This window comes from Dreissena polymorpha, chromosome 2, assembly GCF_020536995.1.
Source record: "Dreissena polymorpha isolate Duluth1 chromosome 2, UMN_Dpol_1.0, whole genome shotgun sequence".
Taxonomy (NCBI): Eukaryota; Metazoa; Mollusca; class Bivalvia; order Myida; family Dreissenidae; genus Dreissena; species Dreissena polymorpha.
Genome location: NC_068356.1, coordinates 71,120,459 through 71,148,101, shown reverse-complemented (window position 1 = coordinate 71,148,101; position 27,643 = coordinate 71,120,459). Strand labels below are relative to the sequence as shown.

The 27,643-nt window shown below is 36.4% G+C and overlaps 1 non-coding gene across 1 annotated transcript; it reads right to left on the bottom strand.

Moving 5' to 3' along the window:
• Positions 1-27,242: 27,242 nt before the first annotated feature.
• Trnas-gga (transfer RNA serine (anticodon GGA)) lies at positions 27,243-27,324 on the bottom strand. Its single transcript has one exon. It is a non-coding gene; the product is annotated as a tRNA-Ser (tRNA).
• Between the last annotated feature and the right edge of the window lie 319 nt (positions 27,325-27,643).

Genomic DNA, 27,643 nt, shown 5'->3' with positions numbered 1-27,643 from the left:
GACTTAAACCTCGGTGTACGATATTTTACTCAAGGTTGTTTACATAAACGCAATGACGTCTACATTCATGAATTTTTGCGCGATGCGATTTAAAGAAAAATATCAATGTTGCGTTTAACTCGTGTTCAGCGAATTTTTCACATACATACAAAGTGATATACAACCAAATTTCAGAAACAATTCCCTATTCAGCGGTACAACATTTGGTTTATGAAAACGAAAAGGCAAAAAAGTTTTCTTCATACACAGATTTCGGACAGATTATTACATAGAACCATATATTTCAGGCAAACTAATCAGTACGTAATGTAGCATATAGCCATCTGTGTCATGCACTGAAATTTCATATTGATTTTTTGAGTGTTTCAAAAAAAATGCACTTAAAACCTCGTTGTACGATATTGCACCAAGGTTGTTTACATGAAGCGAAATTACGTAGATCTACTGCCGTCATGAGTTTAAGTGCGTTGTAGAAAAACAATATCAGAGTTGAGTTCAGTTTGCTGCTGATAAATCGGCGTTAATTAATGTGTGATTATTAAATCCGCTATCAAAAATCTTCATATTTGACCGGTACACATTTGCAACATGTATCGCAAAACGAATGAGTGCAAAAAAGATTTGTTAAAGGCCCCTTGATTTTCGATCAAAAACTCGCATTTTGTTCCAGAAGCAGGAAACAAGATGAATACAACCGTCTGGAACAATCTTGTGGAGCTTTCGAAGTTGAATATCATATTCAAAAATTTGATCCCAAGATCTGCATTGGTTGTTGAGAAATGTACAGTTAAACTTTCTCGCAATACCTCAGCTATCTATGTACTTTACTGTGAAAGGACGTTCGATATTATTTGCACTTGATGACCTCGCTGTACTGGTGTAATTTCTCATGCGTTGATGAAGTATTGGATTGGAAAACAATTTGTACTAGCGAGATATTGTGATTTGAAAATACTCCACTGCACTGTTGCGTTGAAATTTGATCATAGTACATTTCGCAAAATATTCATAAAAGTTTCAATATCAAATAACAGCTGTTTAGGTATTGACTCATTTTTCACACACACAATTTGTTTTTGTCGGAGATGAAAGAATTGCGAATGAGCAAAATACTCATTAAGCGTATATGGCTGGAATTTTTCACTAACGCATAAGCTTTTGTCGAAACTTGTGATACGTAATGCGAGTACTTGAGTAAGATATTCTCTGCGTACTTTTGTTGTAACATTCGATGTTTTGTATTCGAGTAGTATTAGGGTACGTTTGGTATATGAATATACGAAATCGGGTCGCCTGTTCTGAATTGTTAATTCGTGCTTAATGTACAACCGTACAGTCGTCGCTAAGTGTGGGAAATGTCTTTCTGAGGGTACTGACCCAACTCGCTAACGTACGTTTTATCAAAATCCCTCAGACATGCAACTTTGTTCAGCGTTTTTCTTAAGTACGAGTGTCTACATCTGCCACGCGTTAGAAATTTGCTATTCATCTTTATCAAGGACTTGGTATGTAAGCGCTATGCTTGTCTATATACTGAAAACGCACCAGCCCGTTGGGTATATAAAGCGACACGGACAGGTATGGTCATCATTCTTGATTTGAGACTCCAAGAGAGAACATTGACTCGAAATCATGCCGAAATACGCACACCGACTGCCGAAGTTCGAGGACACAAATGCTCCTAGTGGTAAGTAGCGAAACGACTGGCAAGGGCAAGCGACATGCTACAAAGCCATACACTCGACCAGAACAATCGGCGTCAATTGATCTAAAGTCGTTCGGCTATCATTTGAACAGACTTGGAAGTCAGGTTACAGCGTTTGTGAACAGCAGCGACTACGCTATGTCAAAGGAAGGTCGCGATGTCTGCAAGAAAATGGTATCGTGTATTCAAAAGGCTTCATCTTATCAGCGAGAAGCGAGCGAACATTTGATTAATGATCAAGAGCGTTTCTTCGAGGATGAGTGGTCTAAACGCGAACGCGCGCTAAAAGAGCAGCATGAACTCGAAACCGATAGGATAATATCGCAGCTCCTATTTGAAAAAGAGCAGGCTTTGGATTCGCAATAGAAAAACTTATGACGAAAAGAAGAGGCTATTCGATTATTGAAAACGTGTACCATATGCTACGATGAGGAAAAAAAACAGTACCTTGACAAGGTGTGGGCACACTTTTTGTGAAAACTGCTGCCTGATGATGTTCGATGGAGACTGCGCTATGTGTCGAGCTGACGTTACTGGCTGGGTGCGAATGCTTTTCACTGATTAAATGTTTTGACTGTTTTCATATGTTTGTTTGTTGTAAAATAAAATGTTTAAATGCATATGATGTGTATGTTGTTAGTCGAGCAGGTTAGATATAGTTTGAGTGTTACGAACAATGTCGTATTGAATTGCAATGGATCGAATGCTAAATATGAGTCATTGTGTAATATAACATCTAGTAGTATGAACATTTTTCGCAATATCCTCCGAAGTAAAGAAACAATAAGATAACTCAAACGTCTTCTATAAAAGCCAGTCTTTTTATTAAAACTCAATCATTCACTCTTGAGTTAGCAAAGCGAAATGACGTCAAAACAACTTGCTGAGTGTTGGTTTTTGTTTGGATGATGAAAGTCATCCGTTATATCTCACTCCAAGTGAGCTCGACCAAACTTGTCAAAATGTGCACTCTCTTCTCAAAATGACAGACGAAGAAGCTGGCAATCAGTTTCAATCCCGAGAAGACGAAGAAGCTGTTGATTTTTTAACGCAGCTTGTACAGAACAATTCTAACGACTCGTCAGGTTCGACTAGTAAAAAGGAATTCGAATAAACGCAAAGCTATTGTCAATAATAACTGTCAGACTGTCAAAAAACCTAAAGGTTCGCGAACTTCAAAACAAGACCCAATTTCAACTGGCAATAAGCAGACTGACTTGTAGAGCAGTATCTCAAGAAACAACAAAAATAAAATCGTTGCACGCTGATGCTCGTACAAGGATAGCGTTCATTGAAAAATCCTTACACTATGTGCAATCCAAAGAAAGCGATGAGCCAACGGTTTGCTCTTTTCTGTCCGAGGCATCTTCAAATATTTCGCAAGCCATAGAAAGCATCTCAAGTGAACTACAAAACAGTGGCGATGTTGACTCCTGCAGAATATGCAAAAATGAAGACAATCCACCAACAGTTATAAGCAAAACGTGCGGGCACGGATTCTGCTGCATAAATTGCATCATGAAGTATTTGGAATACGTCTACAACAAAAATTCTGGGCGACTTATTTGTTTGAAATGCAAACATCCATACGATGAAAACGCCACATATCAAGTTGGCTCACGCTATGGCATTATTGGTTGATACATAGTATGAATAAATCATATTAAACATCTAATCTGTGTTTTGTTTTACATGCTTGAAATGAATGTTTTATGCTTACACGACTTCAGGCTCATATTGGCCTTAAAAAAAATAGCGGAATGAAAACTCAGATGAACACACGTTATTGTTCAATATTTTGACCCATAACAATTGTTTACATGACGATTCGTTTGACGAAATCAGCTCGATATGATTCCGCACTATTAAAGCGACTACAGCTCTGTTCTTATTTCAACTGCGGTAAGATCAAAATATCATAACCTCGCGCATTTGATTTTGTATGAACAAATAGATATCAGTATGAGCGCATAGAAAATTCCTGTTAATCTTGTGAAAATTTTATTGAGTTCGGACAACGGGTTATAGTAAGGTATAGCATTTATAACCACTTACAAATAAACACAATTTTCTATTATCGATATGTTAACGCCGCTTTAGTTGGTAGGATGAAATTAAATAAATATTGAAATGACGTTATGAATTTGCACCAAGAACGAACTGTCAAATGCTTTGCCATATGAAAATACCGAAAACTGCCATTTCACACACGTCAGACACACATATCAACTTTCACAAAAAAACTGCAATGTGGAAACATACATTTTGAAAACATGTTGTACTAGTTAATCCTGTTTCTTTGATAGTGATACATCAGAAATTAAGATATTGACTAATGCAGCCATTTCACATGTTCATGCCAAAGCCAGGACTTGAACCTGGATCTTTTTCAACCAGCACAGGACTGGAGAAAGCGTTATACATTCTACTACTCTGGCGTTTGAACTGATCAATGCTGGATAGTCACTATGCATAGCAGTCAAAACCTAGCAATTATGATTGTGATCAGATATTCTCTTCAACTAAAATACCCCGTTTGACCATGTATATGACATTTGTTCACATACATTCAGGCAAACATGATATGCCAGTTTGATTTGCAATCCTCAAATATCTGTATCATACACGTCGTTAACCAATTCTTATTTCAAACATGCTAAGCTGAGAGAACAGTTGTACAATCCCAGCCCACACAGTGTTAATACATTTTGGTTGCTTCAATTTGCATTGCATACAAATTAGCTTGGGTAGAGAATGATTATTGTGATCAAATATGAATGTGTAGACCAAAATGCAAAATTTTATACTTGACTGTAAATACTATCCACACAGATTCAATATCATGCCCAGAAGAAATTGACTGAAGAGATTTAGTTTTGCATGACATAGATCTCCTTCTAAACCAATCTGATAATATATACTGATCATCACTGCATAACAAACAACGCAATGAGTTTTGTGGCCAGACATGAATTTGCTGACAAAAAACCATATTTTTCTAAATAGCCTTTATATACTTTTTTCTCAGCATTTGAATGAGACCAGTTATGAGAGCCATGTATCAAAATTATCATATCTTCTCTTATAGACATGACTAAAAGAAATCTGAACCAAAACATGGCTTGTGGTTGTGCTTGCTAGCTCATACCCATAATTACCTTCACACATATTTGCACTGAAACAAGAATGCAGATGCTTATGAATCTGAACCAAGAATTGGCTTGTGGTTGTGCTTGCTAGCTCACACACACTGTAAAATGTATTTGAATGAAATCTGGTAAACAGACATTGTCATGCCTGCAAAATAGCAAAAGTTTCCACTTTTTGTGTAAATACCTTTTTTGCATCATTCTCAACCATAGCCGGTTATGTGGGATTTATATCAAAATTCTAAAATATACCTTACATGGGAACTGATCAGAAAAAAGACCTGAAACAGAATAACATATGCAGTTAGTTTTTTTGTAGAGAGAAAAATGTTTAAAAAGAAAGTGAACACATGTTCTTTTGTAATTCATACAGTGTATCACAATTTCAAATTCTGATTCAAGATGAAATATTCTACACTGTTAAGTCAACATGATAACATATGTGAGTGCAATACAATTTCTGTACTGACCAACATGCAAATTTTCCATTTTTTGTGTTAATACCTTTTTTTGAACTTTGTACACCATAACCTGTTATGAAGGGTTTGCTTCTTGATATTTAAATATCTATACTATAGGTACTCTAACCAAGACAAACTTCCTATGGGGTTTGCTGTTGATACACATATTTGTGTCAACTTGAATGAAAGATTGTTGTGGCCAAAAATTCACATGTTGGCAAAAAGCAGAATTTGCATTTTGGTGTGTATATAGATTTTTTTGCAGTTTTAGACATCAAATATTTTTGTGAAGAAGACTTTGAAATGGACAATTATGCATTCTATGGATAAAATATGAAAAGTGAGCCTACATAGAAATATGAAAACAAATCAGTGCACATGTTTTCTTCACATAAACTGTCATACTCAAATGTAAATTCTGGTAAGAAATTGTTCAACCTATGACATGAGATGAAATATTCAGTCACGGTGTTAGCAGCACTCGGTAAAAAGTATATACTAAGTGTTCATTCATTGTAGAAATCAACTTTGTATGGCAGAGTTTGATGTTTACAAATAACCTACAGTCAAAAAGGTCTGATGCAGATAAAAAACAAAACAACACATATCAAGTTCCAAACTGCCTTCTTAAACACAAAACAGAAGTGGTCACAATAATCTGAATTGCAAAACGCCTTTTGTTAAGAGCATTTAACTTTGGTACAAAAATCCACACAATATGATTTATCATGTACTTCATTTTTCTTTGTTTACATTTGAGATGTGTTGACATTTCAACAATACACGGTTTTGTCTATCATGAAACAAAAAAATATATTTTGGTGGTACTTACTTGTAATCGTAATCATGTTTTGACAGAATTCATCGTTTCTTGAACTCTCAATCCAAGAAAGAAAGCCTGAAAATGCCTCACATACATGTATCGATACTGTACATAGAACAACACCCATTTTTCGGAAGGTTCGGATGAAACTCATATCTTTGAACGTTGTATTTTTCCAAAAAGCAAAGTAAACTACAAACTTTTTGTCAAGCAGGAAGTAAAACTATCTTTTCTAGAACTAATGACACCGCATATTCCGCAAAATTCGGCTTGTTGATAAAAATACTCGTCGATGAAAACATAAAACACTTTGTTTACATATAATTGGGGCGATTGTCGACTTTGTGAAATTTCATGTTTTGGGGAAGGGACATGCATTTCGAGTTTTTATGCTGCTGAGTTGAATAACGGCATACTATAAAAGGGCGAATTGATCGTGTTTGAATCATTTCGATTTTTGAAACTGAACGAACAACACGCATAATGAGTAACAGAAAAGCTTGCGAGCAATGGATGTCAAGTGTGGAGAAAAGTGGCAGTTTCCAGGCATGGTTAGAGAGGCAGAATAAGCATCGTGAGAATGAGTCGTTAGCTGGAAACAACAAAGCAGCTTGTGACAGATGGATTAAGAGCATGGGCGAAATGCTGCCAACTGTTTATGACACTACGTTAGTGATTGTGTGTCATAGGTGCAAAAACTTTTTTTCGATGGTGAACTTTTGCCGTAGATGCGAGGCCCTCAGCTGTGTGTCATGTACGCGGATCGACGATCGCTGCGAATGGTGTGGCGAAATTCAGGGTTACGGCCAAAACAGAGGAGTGAGGCTTTTGCATCTGTGATGGACTGATCGAGTGGACTATGTGGGCTGATCTAGTGGACTATGTAAACTGTTGTACGTTGTTGTTGCGAAAGATTGAATGTTTGAAATATTGATTGTTGCAGAATAAAATCGTTTGAAACTACATATACATAGTTGTTTGTATTTGCTTTGATTAGAGTTGGATAATATAGTTTGAGAAAACATACGACACTGGGTTATATCAATAACTAACGCAATAGCGAAATCAAACATTCGTGCACACAATAGTACTTGTTTTTCAACTTTGCGTTTGGTAGTTGCATGAATAAGTATATGTTACTACAAGAATAAGAACAAAACGAATTGAACGGTTCATGATATTTATTTACAACACGATCATACAAAACCTACTCATGTGTCTATCAATAGTCTTGTTCCTGGACCCACCATTCGCAAAAACTGGCAATTCGGTGAATGTTTATGGTGTTCCAAGAACGCATCGTCTGTAGATTTCCAATGATACAACACAATGCCACAACGAAAACATTTGCAACGGTCGTGTTGTCCCAAGTAGTACAACCCGCAAGAAGCAAGCTGGTATTTGTTTGGTTGTATTTGGGGAGACCAATGCTCAAACGTTTTCAGTCTATCGATATAGTTTTCCATGTACATACTTGTTTGATACGTGCAGAAAGCGTCGGTATCATCCATGATATGATATGATATTATATTACACATGCAATTGGTTATTTCAACATCTTTATACATTTTTTGTCTCAAAAATACTCTTGGTCAAACGTTACGAGTTTTGTTCTCTTGGCTTTTGAGCTCAACAAAATCCCATTAATGGTTTGAAGTCGTTTTGTGGGATCTTGGTGTGTCCAGCACAAATCATATTTCGGATTGATCAGAATAACCTCAATATCGACATAGTACACAATTTCCGTATCTGTCGCTTTCCAACATTGATCTCGCGTCGAAAATGTAAACTTCACATTTGGATAGAGATCCATGATGTACATTTCGACAGCTTTGTTCCACTGTTCGAGGTTTAAACGTAACATGTGTCGAAAAAAACCTAAATCTTTGAGTTCGACGGCTAGCATTGTTTTGTGTGAAGTGTACTAAGTCAAATTACTGCTATATAACATTTTTCTACAAAACAAACAAACACCTGTGAACGTTTCAACAATTTTATTCAATACTTTGAACATGTACAATTGACCGGCACGCAGCGACAGGTCCAGCATCGGTTTAGTCTGTTAATTTGTCTCTGCGTCATTTTGCCCACGCTGAGAAAGAATGGAGGACGTTTCGCCACCGCAATTTCGGCATCCCAGTCCTCAGTTTTTGGAGTGACGGTTTCTGAAACAGAACAAGCAAAAGTTAGTTACAGCATTCAACGTTTACAATCAAACCTCCAACACTAACATATGAAATTCTTAACAACATACTTTTTATCTCAGACAGCCTAATCTCCATATCCCAGTCCTCAGTTTTTGGAACCCGGAATGTAGTTGCTGGCACAGACATGTTATCGCTTTGAAGGTTAGATCAAGAATGATTTGATCTACCAGTCATGTAGCGCCTTTTATTTGCAGCGACTCTTTGACAACCACTAACCCAAAGCTGTTGTTACTTGTTTCAGTATACAGAATATTTAGGTTTTTGTTGGCCGTATTGTATTCACAAGAAACGAAGTTGTACTTTGATTGCATCAAACGCTCAATTTCCTCACGAAGTGTCGCTGAGTCATCTTGCTGCGAGACCTCAAGAATGCTTCTCATGCGAAATGAGTCAAGTTGTTTGTTCCAAAAATCAGTAGTGCATTTGGGTACGAGTGTTTGACCATAACGTTTGATTAGACACGAAGCCAGTTTGTCATGCGTATTCTTTGAAAATGTTAGTACTCCAATCATACTTAAGGCTTGTGTCAAGTAATAGCTCGTAGCTGCCATATCTTTGGTACATGTTCTTGAAAAATAAAGGTGACACTGATGAACCTCATTGCCGTAGTTATCTTCGTAATCGGTTTGTTCGCAAAGCAGAAAATCAGACCCATTGCTTTGAGAACCAGTAAACCTGAGCTTCACAAACTGTATGTATTCAGGTTTAGATATATGAATGACAACTTGTTCTAGGTCTGTTTGTGTGAAATCAACAGGCAAAACATGTTTTTCGTTGATAACAATGTAACACGATGAATCAAAATCAAAGTTTTGATTAATGTGTGTTGCTAACAACTCGGGTTGGTTTGATTTGATGAGTGCATGCAATTTGCTTTCGCCTTTCCGTTCGATGCAACGAGCCATATCTGTTTTCAAAACCTACTTTTTCAAGCTTATACCACTAACTTTGTAACATGACGGGTTGTATATAAAGCCATGCAACTTATTCAATGCGTCTCATTTACAATTTGACAACCGAAGCGACAACATGTTCGTCCAAACATTGTGCGAAAAATTCATTCGCGAGAAAAGAAATTTCAATGCGAATGGTCACCAGAAGAAGTACATGTTTAGCGTTACATGTCCTTTCACAGATGTCGAGGGACTGCGTTTTACGTCGATAACGAACAGTCCGTATGACTACTTGAACTACAAGCCAACGCTGGACCATGTGTTTCTCGATGAACCGACACTAGCTGCGTTTGAACGATATGTTGACTTGATGTTTTCTGTTGCCGATGAAAAGATTGATATGTGCTACTTCAAAATATTGAAAAATGTAATACCAGTACATTTCGCAACTCTATACGAGCGCATTAAACAGGGTAGATACATGCAGTCATCTCCAACCGAAAACTACAGACTGCCAATATGCATAATACCAGTGTTGGAGTTGCATGGAATCGAGGAGTTCAGCAAAGTTTATTCTGTGAAATCGACTTGTCTTTCTTTGGAAAGGACTCAGATACGATTGAAGCTGAACACCTACTTTCGAGCAGTCATGACATTACTCGATTGTACGGAAAACGATATCGTGGAAATATTGGTGAAAAAAGGAGTGCTACCGAGTAAAAACTTTCAGCTTGTCAGTACACAGAAAGAGCTCACAATAGGTCTGAAAATTGTGAGAAGCTGTGGTGAAATATACGAAGCGTTGCAAACTGGCATCGAAATGAGAGAGATGAATGCTAACGTATACTCACTGCAACCAAAATATGGATATCCAAATACAAATTTGTGTCAGGCGTTAGAGGTTTTGTTTGTGATGCATCCTTTGTACCGCAAGCACATCAACAGTCTTCACATTGAAACGGAGCTGATCGATGGGGGAAAAGGTAGACTAGTCAATGCTATTCCTAATCGCAAACGCAAATTTGTTGAAGATCCAAAGGATCAGTCGAGTCTCCCCAAAAAGATGCTTTGCAAAACACAAGAACAAACATGGAATGACTTGCCTTGTTCTGATAAGAAGGCGTGTTCGGAGCAAAACGAGATAATCAGTATGCCGGTCGATTTGGCAGTCGTGAAAGAAGAAATCGTGGAAACGTTCACCCCAGAACAAGAGGTACAAGAAAACCCGATGCCCGTAAGCGATATGTTGCCCGAAGAAGACCCATGTAAAGTTTACTTCATCAATCAGTGTCAAAACGAAGAACACGAAGATATGCTCTCTCAAGCGGTTAGAACATGCATTCCCAACATTCACATCCCACCGAACTTTGTCGCATTTTGTGTGTCGAAGGAATTGCTGACAAACGGCCTCGTTTTGTACATTCCTGCAGATTTTGTGTTGTAGTCTGTTGTGTGCAAATTTTTTGTTATATAGCTATTTCATGTGTTTTGTTAGATGAATGAAATAAAAACCAGCTATGTTGCGATTCATACTATTTGTCTTGTTTGTGTCTCTATGTAGCTGTAACGATAACTGCTTCAAGAAATCGCCAGAGCGCGATCTGGGTATATACAATGGTGCATTCTCGATCGTTTCCTATGATGATGCGCTAGACAAGTTACGCAAAATTGTATATATTCCTGAGAGAATGTACACAACGCAATATGATATTCTCGAGGCCATACGAAAAGTCATAAATCAAAATTTGGGCGTGAAAGACAATTATTTGACAATTGATAATCACAGGGACAGGTTTTGTTTCCAAATCAAAGGCAAACTCTTTTTGATTTTGACCCCGAATATAGGTAGGATGCTAGCTACCGATTCTCTATGGCGATTCTTGGTACCAGACAATACATCTAATCATGTTGCAGACATCGAAAAACGCAGTAGCGATAATGATTCCGTTACATCGACAGTTTCAAACGAAATTGACACACACACAAACAGCGAAATGGAAAACACAACGCTTGCTTATATCCCCAACAATGGTTCGACAACCACAAAGGTTAACAAAAAAAGCACGCAAGCAACACTGAGAGTTGCACACGAAAATACCACTAAAACATTAAGTAAAAAACATAACACATCAGTTGTCAATGCCCTTAGCGATGGTTCAACAACCACAAAGGTTGAAGAAAATAGCGATCTTGGCACATCGATAGTTGCAAACGAAACTAGCACACAACAAAACTACAGTAAAATCCATAACATAACGAGTGGTAATATCACAAATAATGGCTCAACAACCACAAAGGCTAACGAAAATAGCGAAACAGGATCTGTCCTTGTTATAATCGAAGTTGTGTTTTGCATTCTAGCCGTGTTTGCAATCGTTCTTGGACTTATAGGATTTGTGTATAACGTTATAAAAAAAACACAGGAACTAAAATAAATATAAAACACACTTATACAAACGGATCTTGTCATTCTTGATGTTCTAAGCCAACCATGCGGTCGTTTATCATTTTGTGTTTTTTCATTGTTGTCCGCGCAGACACAACAGTTCAAAGCGTTTCTTCAACAACCACATCGAGAGTTGCAAACAAAACTAGCACACAACAGAACTACAGTGAAATCGATAACATAACGAGTGGTAATATCACCACCAATGGCTCAACAACCACAAAGGCTAACGAACATGGCGAAAAAGGATCTGTCGACGTTGTGTTTTGCATTCTAGTCGTGTTTGCAATCGTTTTTGGAATAATAGGATTTATGTCGTACGTAATAAAAAGATCATAAGAACTAAAATAAATATAAAACACACTTAAACAAACGGATCTTGTCATTCTTGATGTTCTGAGCCAAGCATGCGGGCGTTTATCATTTTGTGTTTTTTCATTGTTGTCCGCGCAGACACAACAGTTCAAAGCGTTTCTTCTTACGGTTTACAAAACTGTTATTGCAATGTGTGTGATCCGACTAAAAGTATTGGTAAAATATATGATGGATCTTGCTACTTTATCAGTATTGAGCAACAGTTCAAAGTTGGAAACCAGTTTTCAACGCACGTCAATGTACGTAAAACTGTAAACAGTGCCGACTATAATGCATACGATGTGGTCATTTTTGGACAAAAAAACATTCATCTAAAAACGGTTTTCACTCAAGTAAGCAACGAATTTATTTTGAACAACATTCAAGGTTCTATCAAGATAGCGCTGTTCAACAACAAAGATAGGCCTGCTCAATGCGTTCATTTGTTCAAACGAAAATATTTGGGCATTTCATGCGAAACGGCTAACGTAGCCTTGTTAAAAGCGGATCGAGGAGAGTTTGTGACTGTGTCACCTTTCAATCCGCGTGCGTACAAGACATGTTCATTTGACGAAAACGCAGCAGCGTCGATCACATCACCTAAAACTTGTTTCGTGGTGAATGAAGATGGCCAGTGCTTACCAGCAGTGCTGCAAACAGAAGAAGAGTTGCAAAACGCTTTTGACTATCTGATTAACAGAACGCACGACCCGAAGGTGAATGCAATATCTCAAAATTTGATGTTCAAAATTGACAGTCTGAACGAAACGCTCGAATTAAACGATTACGCGATAGTTTATTCGCGAGTGTCATATGATGAGAACAATACGTGCTTGTATATCGACGTGAATGAAAAATCTATTTCGTATGAAGATTGTACAACAAAACGAACTCTGTGTCAGATTAGAATTCCTGGTATGGGACTGGATTCACCGAGTGACGATGATTCCAAAATAAACAGCTTTTGGGTCTTATTTATTGCACTAACATTTGTGGTTGTTTCTTTGGTTATAGTTATAGTTATTGCGTATGTGTTGCAAGGATTTCAATCTAGACGTTTACAAACTACTACAACAGTTCAAATAACAAGCGCCTAACTCGAGTATAAAACCATTCACGCAAAGTCAGTAGTTGTCATAACGTAAAAAAATGTTCAGCTGTGAGTTTGTGGCTGCGATGGTAGCAAATTACTTGGAATGCAAGCAGTTTGAGGACTCAAATGACACTCTTTGTGACATCGTCGAATGTGTGATTTTGCTTGTAAATAGCACTGTTACGATGCATGTTCTTACAAAAGATGAACTGACCATAGCTTGTTTTGATGAAGACTATTTCGCCGAGTTGCTTGAACAAAAGCTGAACAATGGTTTGAGCTGGGATGTGTTTGTGACAGCATTTGTTTTGTTTGCGGCCGTCGTACGTGAAATATCGAATTACAACGCTGAAGGCTTCTACCACCTGAATAAACTACAGAACGTGTTCCGTAAATATAGACTTACTGACTGGGTTGCAAATCAACCTGGTAAATGGACATCGTTTGTACAGTATTGTAAGCGAGTTTGTTGAATAAAAAGTAGAAAACAGACAAATTTGTGTTAAGTTGTTTTATTCAGTATCGCATACACATTCAACTTCACTTTCTATAGATGTCGATATGTTCGAAGCCAAATTTTCGAATAATTCATACTCATCGATAATGTCTTTGAGACCAATCATATCGATGATTTCTTTGCACATATCAGAACCATTGGTTTTAAGCAAACCGTGTTTCTTCTCAACCACACCATCGCGGTCAAAAATGTTGAAATATAGTTTTGTATCGTCTGGTCTGTCCATAACAAGCATCAAGTCGTCCTCGTCGTCATCTTCACCCAATCTTACATACACAGTCAAATGAACTGTTAGTCCAAAGCATGTGATTTTGACCTGATAATCGAATTCGGGTGTAGGTTCATAGTCCGGAGAAAACAATGCATATGGTTCAAATGTTTCAGATTTTGACATGCGAAACAATTTTACCCTAGGCTCCTCTGTGGATTTAATGCACATATGCTTTGATATAATCTCCCACAACTTGTTTGCAGCAAATTGAGATTGGATTTTCCATTTTCTTTTCTGAATACGTTTCTGCTCTTGTGTTTTCGAACGAGCATTGAAGCATATGCTTTGATAGTTTTCCATGTTCTGAAATGTGACCAATGTGGCAACGTTAAAAGCCAAAGTGAAATGGTTTGTGATATAGATCGTTACAAAATTTGCATATAAAAGCTCTGCACAAAAAGTAAGCTTCATTTCATTTGTTGATGTTTGCGACTATATTTCTTGGCATTTTGCTTATTCGATTCATCATCGAAGAACGAAACCCCGATTTTTGGGATCGCAAAAAGACTAAACTTGACAACAACAAGAAGCCATGATCGGTGTTACAATGCTTGCGATGATCTGTATTCAAGACTTACGATGGTGGTTTTCTGTTAGAAAAATACGAAAAGAATGCATACAGGTTATGAAAGAACTTCGTGAACGCTTTCAAGCAAATAGTTGCTGTGATTGCAAAGACTGCAAAAAACGTATGGCTCAACTTCACCTGGAAAAAGAGCAAGCAGTGAAAGACTCGCGTACTTGTATAATTTGCTGCAATGAAGAGAAAACCTTTGCCGTAGCACCATGCATGCACCTTTTCTGCGTACACTGTTGCTGGCACATGCATATATACGGGAACAAATGCGCTGTTTGTAGATCTGAAATATTTGATTGGAAGCGGATTCATTGGACTGATTAGTGTTATGACTTTTAGTGCATGCTTGTGTGTGTATTTGTTTGAATAGTATCGTCAAATAAAATGTTGAAATGCATTTTATGTTTTGGTTGTTAGTTTGGTAGAGAAGATGCAAGTATATTGACGTTTTGGGTTTTATCTTGCTGCGTGAAGAAAACAAACACGCGTGTTTACTGTTTTTGCTCTTTATTTTCAACATACAACAAACAAAATACGACATTTAGTTCATAACATTTTCTTCTCTGCGCTTTCGGCTCAAACTACGACTGAACACTTTTGTAAAGCTTCTCTTTCTAGTTCTCGACCGCTTTTCATCGTTTTCGCTAGGTTCGTTGACAGACATTGGTTTTTGGTTTTCCTTAGACTCGTTTTCTCGTCTTAACAATTCGTTATCATACGCGGTTTTGTTGTGAAATGTAAGAAGTTGTGGAATGCGTTTAAGAAACATCACCACTTCTGTCATGCCTAGGTGCTCAGCGAGTTCGATCATGTTTACCAGACTAGAGATTGACTGCCAATCCGAGTAATCTAGCGTGAGACCGTTACATTGGTACTCAGACAGGTTCATGAGAATTTCAAACACGTTCATCAATTCTTGAACACTGTACTTCGGCTGAATCTTGACATGATTTGTCTTAACGTTAGTGAACATTTTCACAATTGCTGCTGGGTATGATCTTTGTTCTTTGCCCACATAAAATACAACCCTGTCTTTGCTTTGTTTAAGCGACTGAATGAGCTTTGAAGAGATTTCAATACCAATATCGTACTTCAGTTTAGTGAACAAGCGATTAGTGGCTTCGGTGTCAGTGACACGATTAATATCTTTAATGTTTATGGTTGACATGGTTGTTGGTTGTGTGCGGGTTTAGCGTTTCTATAGAAAAAACTATCCTTAAATAGATTTTTATCTCAATTTTCCAAACCGTAATTTGTGATTGCATAGACAGTTAAACATCCACAAAAAGTCGTGTTTTTTCTTAAGCTGGGCATCACCTCCTATAGTGTTGATCATGACAAGAAAAACATAAACGCCTAGAAGCGAATAAGGACATAGTGACGTGTTTCTCGAATGTTTGTATGTATCGTAAATAAACTTGATGTATGTGGAATTGTTAACTGTACTTTCGTCAAACAATGAGAAAAAATTGTAAGCTTTAAGTCGGTTGTATCCACAAATAGGATCGCCAAATACTGAATCAAAATGGCTTGTAATTTCGCTAGTTGTCAATTTTTTGAACAACGACATGCGTTCATCGTCTTTGAACTCATTGAGAACCATTGTGACACACGTTTGAATTCCACACCCGAGTTTTGAGTTCATTTCTACTAGCTTGCTTTCGAATATTCGTATTGGTTCTTCATATTCTGTTATGTATTGAAAAATGCATAGCGAGCATTCGTGGTGATGTCTAGAGTACATGGGTGAAAGCAAGTAGGTGTTTTGTGCTAACTGTTCGTCTTCGTCAACAATCAAAACCTCATCGATATCCATTGATAAGGCAACAAATGTTTACAGTTCATTGATACAATTTATTTACAATATATACAAAAAATGTAACACACACAAGTCAACATAATCATACAATATTGCAACAACGTAGTCATTCGTCATCATCGCTCAATTCTAGATCACTGAGTATAGTCTTTTCCTTTTTCGGTTTCTTTGCAGCTTTCGTTTCACCAGATTTGCGCATTCTTTTAACAGCCAGACCGTTCATAATTTCCTTTTCATCATCGTTTAGCGTATCTGAGATTTCTGTATCGGAGATGTCGATATCGGCATATTTGCGTTTTTCCTCAACATTGGAAGATTTTATTCGCTCTATTAGCGCAAACATGTTTTCGTCTTCCCCAGAACCGAGTATTTTGTTAATCACATCAATTGGAATTCGATCGAAAACGTTAGAGCTCACAGTCTTCACAACATCGTTCTGCAGGTTTTTTGTTTTCTTGATGCCCTTTATCAGATTATGCGTTCTTACTTTGAGGCTTTTGTACTGCGCTAGTTTGGCATCAATCTGTTTTAGTTTCTCTGAAAGTTCTTCTATCTTCAAATAATCGTTAGGCGACAAGAAGACACCTGACTCGACTTCAGACACCAAATTCCTTTTCACGCCGTGATTCAGTACAGTGTTCGCAAACTGCTGTATTCGTTCTCGGTTGTTCGTTTTCATAACATAACTCGAGGTCAACATTGCTTGTGCCATCGTAGAAAGTGATTGCGAGTGTGCTTATTTTGTTAACTGCAGCTATATATATACGCTTGAAAAATAATGCACGCCTTACTTGTTCATCATTGGCTTGAATAATCGAATGTAGTACGCCTCTTTGGCTTTACGCACGTGCTTGTCTCGCTCTGTCTCCAAAACGAATACAGTGTACCGTTCCTTAACATCGCACAAGTGTTTCCCACATTCTATCAAATGGTCAGTAGCTCGACACAAATGCTGCTCTGTTCGAATATGAGAGTTGTGTGTGTGAATGCGTTTTCTCAAATTAACGGTCTCGCCAATATACTCACCGCCGCAGGTTTTGCACTTCAGAACATATATAACATCTTTTGATTTACAAGTCAAGTTCTCTCCATCTTCAACAATGTATACAAAACCACAATTGAACTGAAAACTATTTCCACTCTTTATTTGAGAACATAGAGTGCAGCGCTCACCGTTACATGGTTTAACTTTGTAGTCCATCAACAACTCAAAATAGTGAAATTATGACTGAAAATGTGTTTATGCGTTTTTTGTTACAAAAACATGAAGATCAGCTGGTACCGTGAAATTGATTCCTTGTTCCTGCATAGCACAAGTAATGTCAAAACACGAACAGTTTTGCGAATTTAGCTGACTGATATGTAGAGTTTTACTAATTGTTGTGAAACAAAACTCGATTGTCAAGTCGAATATGAACACGTGTTCGTCTCCAATATAGTCTAGTATGGTTTCAAAAATGCTTTCGAGCAGTTCTTGTTCATTGATCAAAACGCTGATGCATTTAAAAACGTGGATGGAAAATTCTTGAGTGTTACCAATGCTCTCGCTTTCAATGGTATACATGTTGTCATACGAAGTCATTGTGAGTTATGACAATAGCGGATACAAACGCTTTGATATATGTTAACTGTTTACAACAGTATCGTTATGCCGAGCTATGCTGTGTAGTACAATTATGAAGCAAATAGCAGCTATCACGAGCACAATGAATCCACCAACACAAACAGCGACAGTTTCCCAAAACGTTAATTTTCTTAGTCCCGGTTCGTCATTCAATGTACTTTTACCCAACAAAACCTCGCAAATCGTGGGACTGTGTTTGCATTTTTCGATTGAAATGGTCTTTGATCGCATATCGACATACGTGCATTCTTGTCCACTGTTCGTCCTTTTGTTGTACACAATGAAGTGTTCGCTTGTGACAGAACTGTCATCTATATTTTTTATTTGAAACTTTGCCTCACTCATATTGTGTGCCGTGTTCTGAGTAATGCTAACCAAATATGAAACAACCGTATTATCCAAATCGTAAACACTCGCTATACTTGAGTGCGAACAATTTGCATCAATCCGAAAACATTTGCCATTTTCCGCTTTCACAGCACCAATATCGCAGAACGTGAAATTAGCCAATTGTATTTGTGGTACGCGAATGAAATGACCATTTCTCGCTATAAGCACAGCATTCGTGCTCTCGGTACAATTCTCAATTTGATACGTATTTCTGAATAACGACATACAAATCTTATCAACAGTTGTGCCATCTTTGGTGCTGAAGACAGTAAGTCGATATGATGAAGCCTTTTTCGCGAGAATAACTTCGTTACTCACTTGTTTCACTATTTGACTTAGCATCGCACGTAAAGCATGATTACGTTCGTTGATAATCAAGAGTGTGTATTCACGAAACGGAGAAAAATGCGTATTAGAGGAAATCTTGAATGATGAATCCAAGTTGATGAAATAGCAACGATTGTTATGTACTTTGCCGATTGTAGTAGAACGATTACATGTTAGGCAGTAACAATTTTGCAATCCATACGTAGATACTTCTGCAACGGTCTGCTTGTTGTGCTTAATTCCCATTTTATGCTTGTTGATAGCATCTTGCATATTTTGAAATTGTTGGTTAACAATGTTATCGTTTTTAACTGGCAGACTAACGGTGAGTTTTGGCTTGGTAAGAGCATTTTGAATTTTGTGAGAAGTTTGGTTAACAACAGTATTTTTTTTAACTGTTGGACTTATCTTGTTTTTTGGCTTGTTGGTAGAAGTTTGAATATCGTAAAATTTTTGGCTAACGAAAGTATTGGCATTTTGAAGATCGTGAACTTTTTGGCTTACGATAGGTTCAACGATAGGTTTGTTTGTTACTGACAGAACTTTAGTGTTTTTGAAAAAAAAGTCAGAAAAATCGATAATTGGTACATTTTCAGCGCTTTGCTTTTCATCCAAATTATCGTCAGAGTAATCCTCATCAAAGTTATCCTCGTCAGAGTAATCCTCGTCAGATTGATCAAAGTCGAACTTATCATCGATTTTTAAGCGGATCTCACTCATTTCTTGCTCTATTTGTGTAATTGTGTCTCGCAATTCTTTGGACTTAGAAGGGATTATTTCCAAACCTAGATCATATTCTTTGATATACTTGGCGACTGACAAATCATTCATTTTTCTCTTCAATAACGCATTTTTGATTCGTGTTAACGCATGATCCTGTTTCTCGGGACTAGCACCTTCTAAATTCACATCGCACCATGTTCCGAACGTTGTACACAGTTCAGTATTAAATCTGATGAAGGCATGACCGTGCATCCCATTTGCACAAATTTCACTTCCATCATAGGTCAATGAAAAATTGTACGGAAACAAAGGTATCCAAGCGTGTGTGTAAATCTCAGTAAACACAGATTCTACAAACTCACTGATAGAGTACGTTTTCGGCTCAATTTGCAATCTAACTAAAAGACTTGGTAAGTCGTAAGTGATAAACATTGATCCCGCTACAAAACCATCAACTACACTGTATACCGGTTTTGAAAACGCTTTTTTCTTGTTCGGACATCTAGATAGACCTATGGATTTGCATTGTTGCTCATGACCTTCTAAACTAAACTCTGGGTTTTGCATCCATTTGTTGAAAAATTGTAAATTTTCTTTGACATCGTCGTATAATGACAAATACTCATAGGTTACGTTTATCAACACATAAAATAAACCATTCGTAACGTCAATCGGTGTATTATGTACATGCTTGAAACAAGACGGTTCATAAAAATTTGGTTTAGGACGTCCTAACGCATTTGTATGTAAAACTAAGGGAAAAAACAGGGCAACTATATGCACAAACATATACATGACGAGTTTTTGATGCATTGTCATTTTGGAAAGTTCCTATATAAGTATTTTCTACAAACAAATTGAAGTTATTTGTCTTCCAGTCATTCACATGGATTACACCACAAATAGCATTCCTATGTGTCTGTGGACAGATTTCCAGCATGTAGAAATAAATACAAGAAAACATTTTGCACATCAATTCGAAACGTACGCAAGACTCAAAGCTTCTCTACAACCAACGAAGTTGATAATGTGTCTATTTGATGAAATTGTTGAATTCGTTTGCAGCAAAACAAACATAAGCAAAATCAAGATTCAACATGCGCTGATGGACTTTTGTACTTCAAGGAAAACTTTTTCAGTTTGGTCGTTTCTGATCAAAGATGTGACAAAAGAAACTCTGAACGTTCTTGCTACGAAAGCAAATCTGTGTAAATTCGATTTATTGTATAGTTTCATTCACGACGAAAACTGGATATGTGGCGCAATTGATTTTCGAGGTGCTGAAAAGTCAAAAGATATTGCCAAAGATATTCTTGAAACAAAGCACGTTTTTGAAATGTTTAGCGCACATGCGATGACAAGATATTCCAATAAAATGTCCATGAAGAATATTCAATAAAACGTATTGTATCATAGCTTGTGTTTTCGTGATTTGTTCAGAACATACTCAAATAACAAACAACACGCACAATTGTTTCAAGGTTTTTTATTAACATATACAATCGAACACAACAAAACAAACATGCATAAAATGTTAATTATTGAGTCACACATCTATGTGTTAATATCATGTATCACTCGAATGCCGCATCGGATGCATCATCGTCAGAAAAATAAATATTGTCGGCCTCTTCGTCCCGCGTTTCGATGTATTGCGCGAATGCCTCGTAATCAGAAAAATAAATATGGTGGGCCTCTTCATCCAGCTTTTTGTCAATCAAATAGTCATATGGCGATTGAACATAAGGTAGATGTTCAATTTTATTTTGTTCTTCATCATCGACGCCACCGATTTCGTCCGCAAAACAATTGTCGAATTCTTCTTTATATTTTTCCTCCAAAAAACGTTCGTAAGATTCCAAAAAACTATCTTCTATCATATCATCGATATCTCTGCTTCTGCAAACCCAACACATTTTTCGATCATGTATTTTTACATCTCGATCATTGGAAACTGTTTGAGTTGTGTAATTATCATCGTCGTTTTTTTCCTGGCAATATGTTTGTTTTTGATCTCGATTTGCATTGCGTATTTTTGTTCTTCGTTTTGAAAGTTGCCTTTGCAAACGCCTTTGTTCAGCCTTTTTAAATTGCTTTTCAGTTTGTTTTTTATAGGAATTGGGGCGGGTACGAGTACAAGTCTTTTCAATTTTCGCCGTAAGCAGGTCATCGAAATCACTGTAATTATCGTATTCGTCATCATTTTGGTTATCTTTGGTTTGAAGGATATCAACCGATTTCGTTGAACATCGTTGGTTATTGCTTTCTGTTTTCGCAATTCCATTGTTCGCTTTTTGATATAGCTTGGAAAACTCATTTTGTAAGTACCGACCGAATGATTCATTGTCAAAAGGACAAGCAGGGCTAAACCGTCGCTGACTAAGTTTCAGTTTCACTTCTTCTTCTGTGTTCATGACCCAATCGAACACAAAAGGGCAAACGGGGCACAGCTGTCGATGCCTCAGTTTTACATCTTCTTTATCCATGTTCCAAATGGAAATGTGCACATGGCAAAACACGCATCGAACACACTCAATATTTTCGGAGATTACACAAGTGTCGTAGATGAACCCTTGGCTAGCCAGGTCTTCCTTTGACACGCCGAAATGGGAAGGCATGTTTTTAAACGATTGAAGTCTCTGATACAACGACATGTTTGCGAACGAACGTTCTTAGACTCAGTAAAGCATTCATCTGCTATTTATACAAAAAATTGTAATGTAAATTTTATGTCCATCCATGTAGCGATCAAATGCCTTATTGTCAGAAAAATAAAACGCCCGGCAAAATTAGCGGGGGGGTCTTTTTTAAAACCCCACCCCCCTTATTAAACCGTCAGAACATTTTCCGGGCATATAATATAGCGCCGCATCCCGCACCAAAAATGCACACAAGAAAAAAGTGGCTGTGGTTATGCGTAATCATAATATCGGCCTGGAATAAAACTAACATACTTTCAAATGAAATTCGGAAATCATGAGCAAGATCGTCGTGATAGTCATGTATAAAAGCAAAAATAAATTAAAACTTCTTAAAATGGAAGAAAATGCCCAGCACTTTTTGAGGGGTTTTCGTCAAAGGCACGATACAATGAGGAAGGCCGATTCTATGAGAATAAGGGATGTGACGATGCTTTTATTTTCAACCGGGGGCATTTTTTCGATATAAGTCTGTCCTTTTTCAGACTCGTAAGGTAAATGATGTTCAAACTTTAGTTCAATGAGTATCGTATATTATTCTCAATTAAATACACATCTGCGAAGACGGTAAGAAAACTTTTAACAATGTTCCTAAAGCATCTTGTTATTTTTACTTGATACACGATACAAAGTTTTTTTAAGTTTCGAATTATTTGAGATTGAAAAGAAAAAAATCATCTCAGATTTATATTAATAGCTCTAATTCAGTTTATTTTCCCAACCTTTCTGGTAATGAAGTTAAAGCTATATTTCATTTACACACAATAAGTAATAAACCAATGTTCACAGTTTAGCAAGTTCTCCTGCTTTTTTCCGGATTGTGAATAAAACTTCTTAATGAAGACAGCTACTTGGCACGACCCGATACAAGTTGAGTCTGGAGAATTCCCCTTTCAGAAGAATTTATAATATTGGAATTTTAATGCCGTCATTATGGTATAAAGAAGGTTGTCCCCGAGACTTGCCCCACCAAGTAAACTTACTAAAATAAAACAACATGTTATGGTATAATAAAGTAATAATCTGAAGTACATAACATCACATAATTGGCCGTAACAAAATTTTAACTCTTGTAACCAACAGTCGAATTAAAGTTAATACGATCATCTAATGGTTTAAATACACGATACACACACAAACCTATAATATGTAACTAAAGCTCCTACCGCTCTATATAGGTCTTATAAGAAGAAATTGCTTAAATTGTTTTTAATCAAACCATATTTCAACAATATTTAACCGTTATGCATTATTAATTTAATTCTCAATGTTCATAAATAATTTGTTCAAATGTGTTTTCAGGAGCGGTTTTACGAAACTGTGCAACTGTTGTAACAATAAAATGATAATCAACCGTTATCAAATGGGAATAAATTCCAACACCTAAAATGTTTAATTTAACAGCATGTTTTCATATGTGACAGTATATGTACAAGAAAATACGATTTTTTTCAAAGATTTTAATGTCCGCCAGTGAGGGTTAGATACGATACATATTTTGTATTTGTTATGTTTTTATTTTGTTTAAAACAGATGTTTTGTCAGGTTTATATACATCCTGAGAATGCTTAAACGAATATTTACCGGACTATGTAAATATCTGAAGATATCTAACACAAGCTATGGGTGGTAGGATAAGGTGAAACATTTGGAAGAGCGCGTGACGCGCCTCGAGGTCAAGGTAGATGGTGCTGACATCCATGCGGCGCAGCTGTCTGAGAGAGTACAGGAATATAGTGTTCTAACAATTTCCACAAGTCGTCATCGAAAAGAGACGTAAGTTAGTCCCCCGATATATAATATATATACACAAGGGAGGTATCTTTTGACTCAGGAAAATCACCTACATCAACATTTTTAAGCCAGTAAGTGCCTAAATGGCGGTCGATTTTAGTAAACGATGTACCATTTTGTTACGAAAGGTTGCCTCGTGACGAAAAATGACCATGAACGGCAACTTGCCAACATAAACTACAAGAAAACACTTCGCGAACTCGTAGATATGCTAGGTCGGCTCTCGTCTGACCGAACGTGTTAGTTGTTTTTCCAAGTTGTTAACAGTCATTTAAACAAACGTATCGAATTGTTTTGTGACGATAATGCTAAAATTTTAGAGGCACAATTCAGATTTAGAAAGGGATGTTCAAATGTTGGTGCTATTTATATCATAATGTCTGTTGTTCAACATGTTTAATATGAAAAAAACGTATTTATGTTTTAAACGCTGATTGGCTGAAATGATTTGATAGCATATATATCGAAGTGCATTATGGTTAAACATATACAAATCTGATATAAAAGGCAAATTATTAAGAATAATTAAGAATATGTATGAAAAGGTTACATCTTGTGTTAAGTCGTGTACAACATTTTTTGCATACTTAAGTTTTGCTGTCGGTTTAAGACAAGGGGGGGGAGGGGGTTAAGTCGCCGTATTGTTTCACTGTTTGTAGAAGATTTGGAACTTTTTTTGTACAAAATAGCACATTGCCTGGCTTAAATATAGACGTCATAACCTAAAAAATTATTGTTTGCAAATGACATGGCTATTTTAAGCTAATTACCAGAAGAATTACAGAACCATTTAGATAACCTTTGCCAGTATTCTAATTTATTGGGGTTCAATCTGAATTCTTCAAAAACAAAAGCAATTATTTTTCGCAAAAAGGATAAAATCAGAGAAAATGACAAATGGACATATAATGGACTTAATATAGAAATCGTCGATAATTTCAATTATCTCGGCACTTTTATTAACTACACTGGTAGTTTCACTTTAAATCAACAACATTTGGTTGGAAAAGCCCTTAAGTCTATGAATATTTTACTTTATAAATGTAAGCACTATGATCTTATGCCAAACTTTTTTGTCAGTTGCTTGATTCCCTTTTAAGGTCTTTATGTCGCTATTCCTCTGAATTATGATGTTTTACCAAATCAAAAAAGATCGAAGGCATTCATTAAAAAATTTGCAAAAGATTGTTGAATGTGAATATAAACACATATAATGTTGTAGTATATAGTTAGTTTTTTTTTAAATTACTATGGAATATGAATACTACATGGATTTATTGACCACAGTCTACGTTTATACTTTGTTAAATTAAGGGCTTTTACCCACTCATTGGGAATTCAGACCGGAAGATATTCACGCAATAATATCCTTCGTGAAGAACTGTATTGCCTTTGTTGTAATCAACGGGATATAGAGGATGAATTCCATTTCATTTTTGTGTGGTCATGCTTCCGTTTACTACGTCTAAAAATCATTAAACGTTTTTATTATATGAACCCATCTGCTGTAAACTTCCATAGTTTATTGACATCAGCATATTAATTTAAAATTGTTTATGTATATTAATATCTTAAAGAAGCTTTAACTGTACGAAATGCTATTATAAATACTACTAATTGACTTTATAGTTTTCTTTACTTCCCATGAAAAAAGTATACGTATCATGTTTCAGTCATCAATACTATGTGAAATAATTAATTGTTCATGTTTGTAATTGTTGTTAAAATTATATCATATTTAACATATTCAATTAAACGTAATAAGGAATCCTTTCTGCCTTTAAAATAAGTATGTTTCTTTTTTAAAAATCATTGTTTCCAATGTTTATAATATTACATCATTGATTTGGTTACACTTTTTATATTTTTGATACGGCGCAGTACTTTATTTATAAGTGTATGCATTAAATACGATGGTCGTATGTATAAGTCAAAATAAACTGTCTGTTCTGTTCTGTTCGTTCCAAATGCAGCGTATTACATTCTAACTACGTAGTGTGATAAACTTGAATACATCCATGCATATCAAAATAAACTAACAACAAGCATATTTACATTTCATTTAGTCCATTCAGCTGCTTTGTATATCTGATTTGGCTGCACTTATCTATCTGATAACGTCATATAGTGGAAGGGGTTTATCTACATGATTAGTAGTATGTGTGCGTTCAATATCAATCGGGTATCTGTTTGGTATCCTGGTTATCTGTGGTTGACTGGTATTAAGCCAGTCAATTGGATGTATACTTGGGTATCTCTGGGCGATGGTCATTGGGTATAAACAGGTAGCGTTCTCGTCAGTACTTGACCAGAAGGTGCGTGAATAATGCTAAAGTTATCTTTGTGTATCATGACAACCGTTGATGGTTATAGAGTTTCCCTACCTGAAACTTCACAGATTCATTAAAAATTAATATGTGAGGGGATTTGAGCTTTTGTCGTACATGAGGTTTTGTTTCGTTGCTATATCTCATAACAGCTGTTCATATGAACATGTCGCGCCATACGACGGAACATATTTCATAGACTTTTCCCATTGACTTTAGATGCCACATCTCGCGCAGTCACAATATTCAGCAGCGAAGAAGTATGGAAGCATGAGCAGATGCTATGTTGTTAAGATAAATTTCTATCATATGCCTGAACATTAGTTTCAGTTAAGGTAGCGCACCTCTAATGGGCACATATCTAAATATAATCTAATTATTTATTTTCTTAATCAGCATCATTTCACTGAACTACATGCAAATTTGTAGGTAGGCTTTCCGTGCTTTTTAAAAAAATATACCGATTTTTTCAAAACCACCCCCACGCTCGGCTTTTGTCCAGTTTATTTTCACCCCTGGGGTATATAAAAGTTCCATAATTCATTCAAATTTCCAAATATGGGCATGCAGTTGGTGTGTACAGATGCTGTAAAGGTGTTAAAAGTTTAAACAAGATGAAATAAGTATTCTTTTACAGACATTTATTTTTAACAAATTTTTATCTATGGAAGAGCGCCATGAAATGTAATTGATTTCAGCCAAGTAAAAATTGGGTCGGTTAAAAACAAAGTGTCATAAAATTCAAAATAGTATCATTTAAGTCATATTTTAAACTTAGTTTTTATAGAAACACTATATACAGCAAAAATACCAAGAACTAGACAGATTTACCGTTTACTTTTTGAAACAAAAATAAAAATGCAACATGCATGGTTCGTATTTTCAACAGTAAATCACCCAATTTCGCCATAACGTTGAATTAATTTAAATAATTGAAGAATGTGCATAAAAATTGCAACATATTTAACAATAAATATAGCTTATATGCCATATTAAATCAAATTACGTTAGAAAATAAATAAAACGCGTCGCAAAAAAGTATACGTCGTCGGCAGGATTCGAACCTGCGCGGGAATATCCCAAAAGATTTCCAGTCTATCGCCTTAACCACTAGGCTACGGCACCTAATAGTAGGCTCTTCAACCTTCGAAGAAATCGCGGGAAATCATTAGAGGTGCGCTACCTTAATACCTTGCTCCAAAATTTGGGACGATTGCAATTTACCGGTACGTAAAAAAGAATGGAAAAGCTTTATATTTCATCGTTGCTAAGCACGCAACACCTAACACCTAACGCAACACCTAAAAATCTTTTTTATCATATATATATATATATATATATATATATATATATATATATATATATATATATATATATATTCCGTAGTTTCGGGGGCTACCGCCATCAAAACCCCGCTTTGTCGATAGTGGTAAACAACTGCGTA